The sequence below is a fragment of the Rhinopithecus roxellana genome, chromosome 15 (genome assembly GCF_007565055.1).
Source record: "Rhinopithecus roxellana isolate Shanxi Qingling chromosome 15, ASM756505v1, whole genome shotgun sequence".
Classification (NCBI taxonomy): Eukaryota; Metazoa; Chordata; class Mammalia; order Primates; family Cercopithecidae; genus Rhinopithecus; species Rhinopithecus roxellana.
In genome coordinates, this window is record NC_044563.1 from 71,962,259 (window position 1) to 71,972,228 (window position 9,970).

Consider the following 9,970-nt stretch of genomic DNA (forward strand, 5'->3'; position numbering starts at 1 on the left):
CCTCCTCCCCCCGCCCCCACCCCCCACACACGCTCTTTCTCTAGATGCCCAGAGAATAACCTACCTCCCTGGTCGGGACCCCTTCCCACCCCACACCCCAGAGTTAGGCCCAAGCTATGGGGATGCAGCTGGAGTGGGAGATTATGAGACCAGAAACCGGACTCTCCCTCCCCGCTTCCACCAAGGTCCTGGGGCCTCAGAAGGCCAGAACAGCAGAGAGAGCAGGAGGGCAGGGGCAGGCGCTTTGGGTAATAGACCATGTTATGTTTGAACACCATCATTCTCAGATCTGGGGTGGGGAGGATCGTCTAATCTGCCTAAAATGCGAAGCTTTTGGCTTCCACCAGTTATAGTGCATTTGAAACCCGAAAAGCCAATATCCTGAAGTCTCAGGACAGGAGAGATGACAGTAGGGCACCCCAAGCTTGGGGCGCACCAAAAGCCGGGTTTGTGGGCTTCTCAGCCCGGCGGGAGTAAGCACAGGAAGCGGCTCCAATCAGGGCACTGGAGTTCGAACCAGTCCTACCCTGGGCCACAGCCCAGACTCCTCGGCCCACTGCGGCACCTCGCTGCTAGCGCTGCCCCCCCGCCTTTATCGCAGGCCGCGGCCCCTGGGGGCCACCGCTCCCGCCCCTCCGCGCTGCCCCCGCAGACCCAAGTGGCTCCTGGAGCACTCCGAGCCGCCTGGGTCGGGTCCTCCGATCCACTCCCAGCCCCACGAGGCTGCCCTGCCGCTTCGCCCAAAAGGTCTCTTCGATCTGTCCCCTTCCCGGAATCGCTCTCCTAGGACCGGGTCCTGTGTGGGCCAAGTCCTCTCCTCCTAAAGAAACACTTTCGGGGGGAAGCAGCAAAAATTCTGGGCTCGCCTGCCATGGCTCAGATCAACTACTTTCGTCGCTTACCTAAACACGTTTTCACACGCAGAGGTCCAGGACCCCCGCGTGCGACCCTCCCCAAATCCCAATAGCCTCGACCACAAGAAAAAGCTGTGATCCCGTTACTGAATCCTAAAAACGCCACCCGTTCCTCCAGCCCCCAACTCCGACCTCCAGCACTCTGCTCTGGCCGGCGTGTAAACTACTTATCGGCCCTTCAATCCCGATTCCGTAAACAGTCTGGATCCTATAAACCAAACTCTAGTCCGGTCCTAAAACCCAGCCCTAATTCAGGGCCGATCCACAAAGCCTCTACCCCTCAGTTCCCAACCAGAGTCTACCCACCGCGCGGAAACCCCCGGCTCCCCCGTGAAGAGCCCCGGGAAAGGGCGTCCCATTTCGCTCGTTTCTTCCTGGGCATCGGGAGCCAGGAAAGCCCCGTCACCTAACCCGAAAGAAATGCAAACTTTGCGCGGCAGATTCGGGACCCTGCCCCATCCCCCTCAGCTCTCCGCTCCCGAGCGCTTTTCGTCCCCTCTTTTACGAACTCATCCCCTAGTTCTCGAGCCAGAAGGGCTCCCGATTCCCAAGCCTCGAGCGGGCCCCTACGCCCGCCTCACCGAAGATCCCCAACAATCACGGAAAGCCGGTGACCCTACACATTCTCGCTCCTCCCTGGGTGAGGGTCCCTGCGCGTAGTCCCTCAGATCCTGGCTTCCCGGACCCCGCCGGTGTTCCTCTGCCTCCACCGATCCGCCCGCAAACCCCCATTCGCCCTGCCTTCCCAGGCCTGGCCGGCCGTGGCCGCGGCTCCTCCACTCCTCCGGTCACCCGGCCCCAGCCTGGGACCGCTCCCGCTTCCAGCCGCTGGAAAGCAGCTCCAGGCTGGTGGCGCCGAGTAAGCGCCGGCCCCAAGGACGCCCGAAGCCGGGAAAGAGAACCTGGAGCCTGCCCGCGGTTCCCAGCCTTGCCCCGCGGAGCGCCCAGCCGGGAGCCTCCGGCACCCGGTCTCCGGCCGGCGTGCCTGTTCCTAATCTGGGGTCCCCTGGCGCTCCCGGCGCACAGCTCCCCGCCCGCCAGCTACGGGGTTGGGCCCGCGGCGATCCGAGTCCGCAGCCAGGCTCCTTGCACCCGCGGACAATGCGCGGCCGGCCACTGGCCCAAGCGCGGCGAGGCGGCGGCGGCAGCGGGGCTGCGCGCTGGCCGGGCAGGGAAGCGGGCGGCCCGCGGGGCTCTCGCAGCCTCCGTGCCTGGCCTCACCGCCCCTCGCGCTGCTCCGCTCCGCGCTCTCCCGGCGCTTCCCCAGCTTCTCTCTGTACGCTCCCGCCGTCCCTCGCTGCTCCCTGCCTCCCTCCTCCCTGCTGCCTCCCTCTCTCTCCTCCCTGCTGCCTCCCTCTCTCCCTCTCTCCTCCTTGCCCTGTCGCAATGAATAATACTCTGGCTTGGGGACTGGAATAAAACACACGCGCTCTGAGGCAGCCGCCCGCAGCAGCAGCCGCCGCCGCGCCGCCGCCGCCGCCTGCAAAAGCGTCTCTGACATGGAAATGAATGACAGCTTACCTGATGCCAATCTTCATCAGACTGACACCGGCGTGACAACACAGCCTATACTTCCCAGCACTGCTCGGGACGTCAGCGGCACAGGGACCCGCCCCCCGAACCCCCCCTTCACACACCTCCCCTCTCCCCACTCCCCCTTTCTCCCCACCCCCCATCACCCCCACCCACTCCCGGCCCGGCCGCTGCCAAGTCGGAGGAGCCGCTGGAGTGTCTCCCTCTACTGGAGGCTCTCGGGCGGCGGGCGCGGGCCCGCTCCTGAGGCGGGGAGGCGGGCGGCCTGGAGAAGCGGCTCCACTCGCGAGGAGCCTCGGATGGGGAGCACGGTGGACCCCCAGGAACTCAGGAGCACCCTCCCTCCCCCACGCCAAGTCCCCCTTAGCGAACAACCGGGGCCGAGTTCCAAGATATCACCGGTGCTGAGGGGACTGAGATGAGGTGAGATTTTCTGTGGACCCCAAGAGAACTCCCCAGAAATGATGAAACTTAAAACGGGCAAGAAATCCTTCCTTCCACCAGCACTCCCCCTCCCCCCTTTCCTGCCTGGCTGGCCTCATTTTTATGATTGCATTTGAATAATTCTCATTACCCTGGCCCCAGAAAAGGTGTTCAGATGACACTCTGGTTAGTTATTCCTGGTCTCAAGAGCTTTTTCTGCTGTGGGCTTCCCGGGATGTCTGGTTCAAGGTGGGGCAGAGGGAGAGAGGAAAGAGTGGAGAGGCTTTGTCAGTACAGTACTTCTTTGCAAATGTCAGGCAAGCCTGTTCTAAGCCACTGCTATTTTCATTCTAATAAAAAGTCCTCAAGCAACTCAGTGAGTTCCCAGAGTTCTGGGGGCTGAGGTGCAGTCATATAAAGGGAGAGACCAGCTGGGCTGTTTCAGCCTGGGCCTGCTGGGGTGGCTTCATCTACATCAGGGCGGAAATCGGCTGGTTATGTGCTGTCTACAGTGGAAGACAAAAGCAGGCATGTGTAGACCCATAGTGCCTCCATTCACTCAACAGATCTACTAAGTCCTACTAAGAGCCACACACCAGAGCACGCATGCTTGCTTCCACAACTTAGCACATGGCCCTCCGCATAAAGGGACAAGAGAACCCCTTCTGCCTCTGGAAGTTTGTTTCTTGCTCCCCATAGAGGAGCCCTTTCAGCCAGTCAGGCAGCCATTGATCCTCTGACCCCAGGCCAGGCAGGGGGCCTGGATGAAGCCCAGACAAAGACACCGACATAAGCGGGAAAGCAGAAAGTGAAACCCAGCCACCGGGTTTTCAGTAAAGAATCTGACTCAAGCAGTCGAAGGCTGACCCTGAGCTCTTCTCAGGCCTCTGGGTCGCTGCTCACCTGCCTCCGTCATGGGCAAGGATGAGAGCTGTTAGTGTTGCCTGGCTCAGGGGAGGCAGTTGAGATCCTGCTTACATCACATCCCAGATACACACACTACTGTTTGTCCAGATCCTCCCAGTACCCCCAAATCCACCCTCCACCGCTGCTTGTGGGAGAAACTCTTCAGTGGTAGCCCCCATTATAGACCAAGTAGAATCCTCTCACCTTCACACAGAACCTCCAAAAACTTCACTAGGTAGATTTATGTCACCCTAGCCTCTGATCTGATCAGAGTCTCTGGCTGCTGACAGCATAATCGCTATTATATATTATACATTGTATAATAATATAATAATAATGAATGCACTTGCCCTTTTTATGTGGTACAGAAGCGGCCAGATTCTCCAACCCAGAGGCTGGAGGTCAGGCTGCCATAAACTCTCAGAGGGAAGCCCTCTTCAGATAAGGGAGGGGGAGGGGAGATCCATTTGTCTCTGCCCAGGACCTCTGGAGGGAGGGGTTTCTCTCTTTCCCATGGCTCCCAGTGAGTTGCTACAGCCTGCCGAGTCAGAGGGGAAAATCAGGCTGAATTCACTCCATCAGAGAGGTGTCAGTGAGCCATAAATAGGACCGCAGGCAACAGCCTTGCATCACTGATTTACACCTGTCACACCCCTTGTTTTCTGAAATCTAGTTCAATGCCCAACACTTTCCTGATATGGGAGATCCATTGCCATGAGCTATTAAAATTTTTGGAGTCTTTAAATACTATGATTTTCACTAATACCTTTTTGGTGCTTTAAACTGCACATCGTAGTTTTAAGTAAATATATCTTGCTTTGACTATTTTTGTCATTTGCAAGAGCTTAAAAAATGATTATCCAAAATATAACCATCATTTTTATAATCACTGAAGGCAAATATTTTCCCCGCACCCACCAGAAGCTCTGCTGTGTGCTAGCACTAAGAATAAAGAGCAGAAGCAAAGAGGCTCCGGTTATGGCTCCTGACCTCAAGAAGCGTTCATTTGTTGAAGAAGACAAAGCACCAATATGTAAAACATTAAGTAGCAATAATACAGGAATCAACAGAAGACACAAGCTAGTAAATAATTAATGAACAAATGAGTTGTCAGTATGTCAAATTCCTTGAGTTCCACATCTCAGTTTTGGCTCTGTCAATGAGTAGAGAAGAGATAGAGTAGAAATTAAGAATTCACTACAGATACTCTACAATTTCTTTCCCATCATCCCTCTGAGGATGAAGAAGAGAATGGAGATGAACGTACATGTTGTATTGTATAAACCGTCAACACACTGATATTATAAACAAATAGAAGTTTCTACAAATCCTAGTTATCACTCCTAAATGCTGGAGTTCCTGTTTGGTTCTGGGCCCTCTTCTCACTCTACCTGCACTTTATCTGTGGTATAAGCAGCCCACACCAGCCCATGCTGTCTCCTCCAAGCTTCCAATGTGGGTGATCAACGGCCCAACTGAATTCTGCCAATGTCACACTATGAATAAAAACTTAAGACCTGGCTGTACTGGTTTGCTCAAGCTGCCATAACAAAATGCCACACACTGGATGGATTCAACAAGAGATGTTGATTTTCTTACAGTTGTGGAGGCTGGAAGGTCAAGATCAAGGTGCCAGCAGAGTTGTTTCTGGAGAGTCCTCTCCTCCTGGCTTGTGGATGGCACCTTCTCACTGTGCCCTCATGTGGCCTCTTCTCTGTGTACACAGGTAGAGAGACAGCTCTGGTGGTCTCTCCTTCGTCTTATAAGGACAGTCCTGTTGGATTGCGGCCTACCCTTATGACCTCGCTTAACCTCCCTAAAGGCCCTGTCTTCGTATACAGTCACATTGGGGGTTAGGGTGTCAACATATTAATTTGGGTGGCGGGCACAATTTAGTTCATTATACCACCCAACTACCAGTTCCCTTCACTCTCAACTTAATTATTTTTAATGAATATTGATAGATTGCGAGTTCCCTGAAGATGGGGACAATATCTGATTTCATCTTAGGATCCCTAAAACCTGGTCCAGTGCACAATCCAGAAAACATATTAAAGAAATGCTTGTTGGATTGAATGGAATGAAACGTATTTCTCCATCATTGTTCCAGTCCTAGCTGACAGGCTTGTCACCAGCCACCTGGAATATTTTGATTATTTTCTAAATGGTCTAAATGCCTCCAGTATCTCCAATCCCTCCTGTACACTTGTACAAGGATGTTCTTCCTAAAACAAAGGTTGGATCACACCTTGGTTTCCCCTGAAAATCATCAGTAGCTTTCCATTGCTTATAGGATTTCACCTAAAAAGTTACTGGGTCTTATAATAAAAGGAAGAACCTTGAATGCCACACTCCTTAGCATGGCCCTCAAGTTCATCCTCCTCGTCTGGCCCTCATTCACTTTCAGGCTAATCTCCTGCATTCCTGCTAACACCTCTCCAATTCTACCTTCTAGTGATTTCCAGTGCTTCCTGCTGCATCAGAAGCCCCCCCCAACCCCCTCGGGGAACTTCTTTATAATTCAGGGTTCCGGGTTCCACCCCTACAGAAATCAGTCTGCAGAAAGGTCTTGGAGCCCATATTTTAAAAGCCACTGCAGTTGTGAGGTCTGGGAACTTCCATTCTACCCAGCACTCCTGCTCCAGCTCATGGGCCCCAGAACACACTCCGGATTCTGGGCCCTTCCTTTACTTGCTCACACTCTTCCTTCAGCCCTGGCTTTTCATTCCCCCTTTTCCTATCTTCCGAATCCTATCTGCTTTTAAGCTTTCACAGATATATCACCTCTCTTCAAAGGATCCTTGGATCCCCCAAAAGAGAACACCAGCTCTGGAATCACCAGGCCCTGGCTTAGCTCTCCACCCTGTAATGAAATGGCCAGCTTTCTGGGACATTACCGGTGAGTGCCAAGTCTCAGTTTCTGTGTTTGTGAAATGAGGATAATAGAATCCAACTCATGAGACCATGGGAATTAAATAAAATCACAAATGTAACGAGCTTAGCACAGTCCCTGGCACATGGGAGGCTCTTCAATAAATGAATGGCAGCATTGGGTTTAATAGCCCTTTATCCACGGCTGCCCAGTGCTTTGCATTTGCCTTTGCCTTTGCCTTTATTATAGTGCTGATTTAATTGGCCTGAGGAAGGGAGATATTGTTTACGGAGAAGGCTGCCACAGGCCCTGAGGGCTGCAACATGGATAATGGGAGCAAGGAAATGAGGGCAGGGGGACGCTTCTCTCTACCTAAGGCCTCCTTCCTGACCCTGGATCCATATGGGGCTGTGGCAGGGAGTGGGGGAAGCCAAGGCCAAGTGAGGAAGACTCTGCTCCTGATGAAATAATGCAGGAAGGGCACATCCTTTGGAGAAAGGGGTGGGCAGACAGGGGGGACCTGAGAGGTATAAAAACTCAGATGCTAGAAATCCTCCATAAGAGAGTGGGGGTCCAGGATTTTGCTCTGAGCTGGAAGCTGGGATGTCCAGGCCCCTCACCCATCTCAGAATTTTTATTTATTTATTTTTGGCCCTGGGAAAGCCTCTCAGCTCCCTCATCCCACTCCCACCCTCTGAAGCAGGGGGAAGAAGAAGCCTGTCCTTTGGGCACACGATAGGCAATTAATTGGGTCATGCCTTTAACCAGCTCCTCTAATATAGGAGCAATATAATCCCCAAAGCTTTTTAAAAACCCATCTTCTTTATGGTACTGATGCACTTTGGGGAAGTTTCTTCAAGCACTGTCTCCTCCCCATCCCTTACTTATCCCACAGCATCTCCCTACCCCACCCCAAGTCCACACACACACACACACACACACACACACAGAGACACCAGCTCTCAGGTGGGAGCTGTCCCGGCCTTAGCTCCAGATAAGAGGATCTGTGGGTGGCAGGAAAGGAAAAAGAAGATTTCTGAGTAATTTCAAAGTTCTTTCTAGGTTCTAGCAAGGGGTGGGAAGGATCACAGCCAGCTTGAAAGAACTGAGAAAGAGAGAGATTGGAAGAGAGAATATTTCTACTATATTTAGGAAGACAAGAGAGAATGTTATGACGATTTCCAAAAAGAGTCATTTCTGGGAAATGCCATCCCAAAAGTTTGGCCAAAAACATTTGAGAAAGAAGGATTTAAACCTGTGCTGTCCACTACAGCAGCCACTAGCCACATGCAGGCCCTGAGTGCTTGAAAGGTGGTGAGACCTAACTGTCATGTGCTGTGTGTGTAATACATTTAGAAAATTTCATCTATAAAAAAGAATGTGAAACATTTCATTAAGAATTATTTTATATGTGTTACATATTAAAATAGTAATATTTTGGATACATGGAGTTAAATAAAAATATAATAGGCCGTTAAAAATATCTTCACCTGTTTCTTTTACTTTTTCAGTGTGGCCACTAGCAAATTTAAAATTACTATGTGACTTGCATTCCATTTATTGAAGTCTCCCTTCCAGGCTTTGTTTTTGTTCTGGTAGAAGCTATGTTTGGATGCTGAAACCTTTATTATTTATCATGTATCACTCCAGCTCTCCAGCTTTTCCATCTCTTCTGCTTCTGCCGACCCCACAGAGGACCAGCGTGAAAGGAGATCATTAGGCTATTCAGGGCCTCCATCAGACTGCAGAGGTGGCTAAGAACTCCCCGCCCCCAACCCCTACCCAGGGTTACGTAGAGTTTTGAAAGTGTTATTCTCACCAAACAAAAACCACCTCTCCCATTTGGACTGAAGGACCCATCCCTGAGCCCCTTGTCTCCTGTCTCCTTTTCAGCACCCTCCTAGCCATCACAACTGTCACTCCTGCTGCCATCATACTCTCCTTCAGCCCCATCTCCATTCTCACCACTCGCATCACCACCACCTCACACAGAACCATCTGCATCCTTCTGCTCACCCAGTGGACCCTCTCCTCCCTGTCCCCAGGAAGGAACCCAATCAGCATTTGCTGCCTTTGATGCTGCATCCAAACTCTAAGCCCTCCTGAGCTGAGGATTTTGCATGGCTGGGCTCCCAACTTCATTCTGGCAGCCAGGCCCCATGGCAGCCAGACTGCAGGGCTCAGAGAAGCAACCAACAACCCTAGGAAGGGGTGAAGGCCACATGCCCTGCAGAAGGTGGTCCTGTCTTATCGCATTAGAAGGGGACAGTGAAGAAGAGTGACTGAATGAGGGAACAAGAAACCCCCAGCTTACCTCGCATAGGGACCATGGTTTACTTAGCAAGGAAGAACAAAACAAAACAACAGCAATAATAATAGCTTATATATATTGCTTATTTGCTGGGTGCCAGACTCCACGCTGAGTGCCTAACATGCATTGTTTATCAGGTCTCCACAGCACCCTATAAGGCTTAGGTAAGTGAAGGAACTTGTCGCCAGGCATGAACTCAGACAGGCTGCCATCAGAACCCACACTCCAAACCACCATTCTGAATTGCTCCTTCATAAAGCATAAACTTTCACTCCCTTGCCCCCCTCATCCATTCCTTTATTCACTGATTCACTCATTCAGCATGCGTACACTGATAGCCTCTAAGAAACTTACCAGCTCATTGGTTCCCATTCAGCATCTAGGCTGTCCAGGCACATAGAAGGCATTGGGCTATGAAGATGAGTAAATCACAATCCCTGAACTCACATAAATCTTAAAGGTTTTCAGGGGCCATGAGAGATGTGGAGAAGCCTAATTCTGCCTTCAGATCACACCCATATTTTACAGCACAGAAACTGAGGCCTAGTAGGAGGGACATGGAAAGGGTGAAGTTCCAATCTCTCCCGATTTAATAGTCAAGTAAGAATCCACCTGGATTCTCAACACAAATCAGGGTTTGTCTTCCAGTCTCACCCATCTTCGGAGATTCTGGTTATATATTGTGTCACTGCTTGGCTGCGTGGTCCTTTTGACAGACTTGGTACGTCCCTTTCTGCCTTTATTCCCATTGGCTACTTTCACAATACCCAGTGGTAATGTCCACACCCAAATCAAAACTCAACCACTCCAGAAACTACTTAATTCAGGACACCTATGTCCTGTGTCCCCAGAGCTTATGTGATCACATTTCCACCATAGTAGTATACATTTGTATGTTGCTTTGTACATGTTCTTAAATTTCAAATACATCTTAAAATTCAAGCAGCTTTTGAACTTCATGAAGGCAAGGACTAAGTGTTTCTTTTATATCCTACCCTCTCCTTCCCAATC

The 9,970-nt window shown here is 51.4% G+C and overlaps 1 protein-coding gene and 1 long non-coding RNA gene across 3 annotated transcripts in view; one reads left to right on the forward strand and one right to left on the reverse strand.

Annotated features, from left to right (window-relative positions):
* PKNOX2 (PBX/knotted 1 homeobox 2) overlaps positions 1-2,549 on the reverse strand; it is a 268,739-nt gene extending 266,190 nt beyond the window's left edge. The window contains exon 1 of one of the 2 annotated variants that reach the window (XM_030918734.1): positions 2,436-2,549. The gene's annotated coding sequence lies outside the window, so the exon portion shown is untranslated. The remainder of the gene's footprint in view (positions 1-2,435) is intronic. The other variant, XM_030918735.1, reaches the window with a different exon arrangement.
* Positions 2,550-2,601: 52 nt separating this feature from the next.
* Positions 2,602-8,755, forward strand: LOC104679126. The gene is made up of 3 exons (XR_750276.2): positions 2,602-2,870; positions 6,573-6,675; positions 8,542-8,755. It is a non-coding gene; the product is annotated as an uncharacterized LOC104679126 (long non-coding RNA).
* The last annotated feature ends 1,215 nt before the right edge of the window (positions 8,756-9,970 follow it).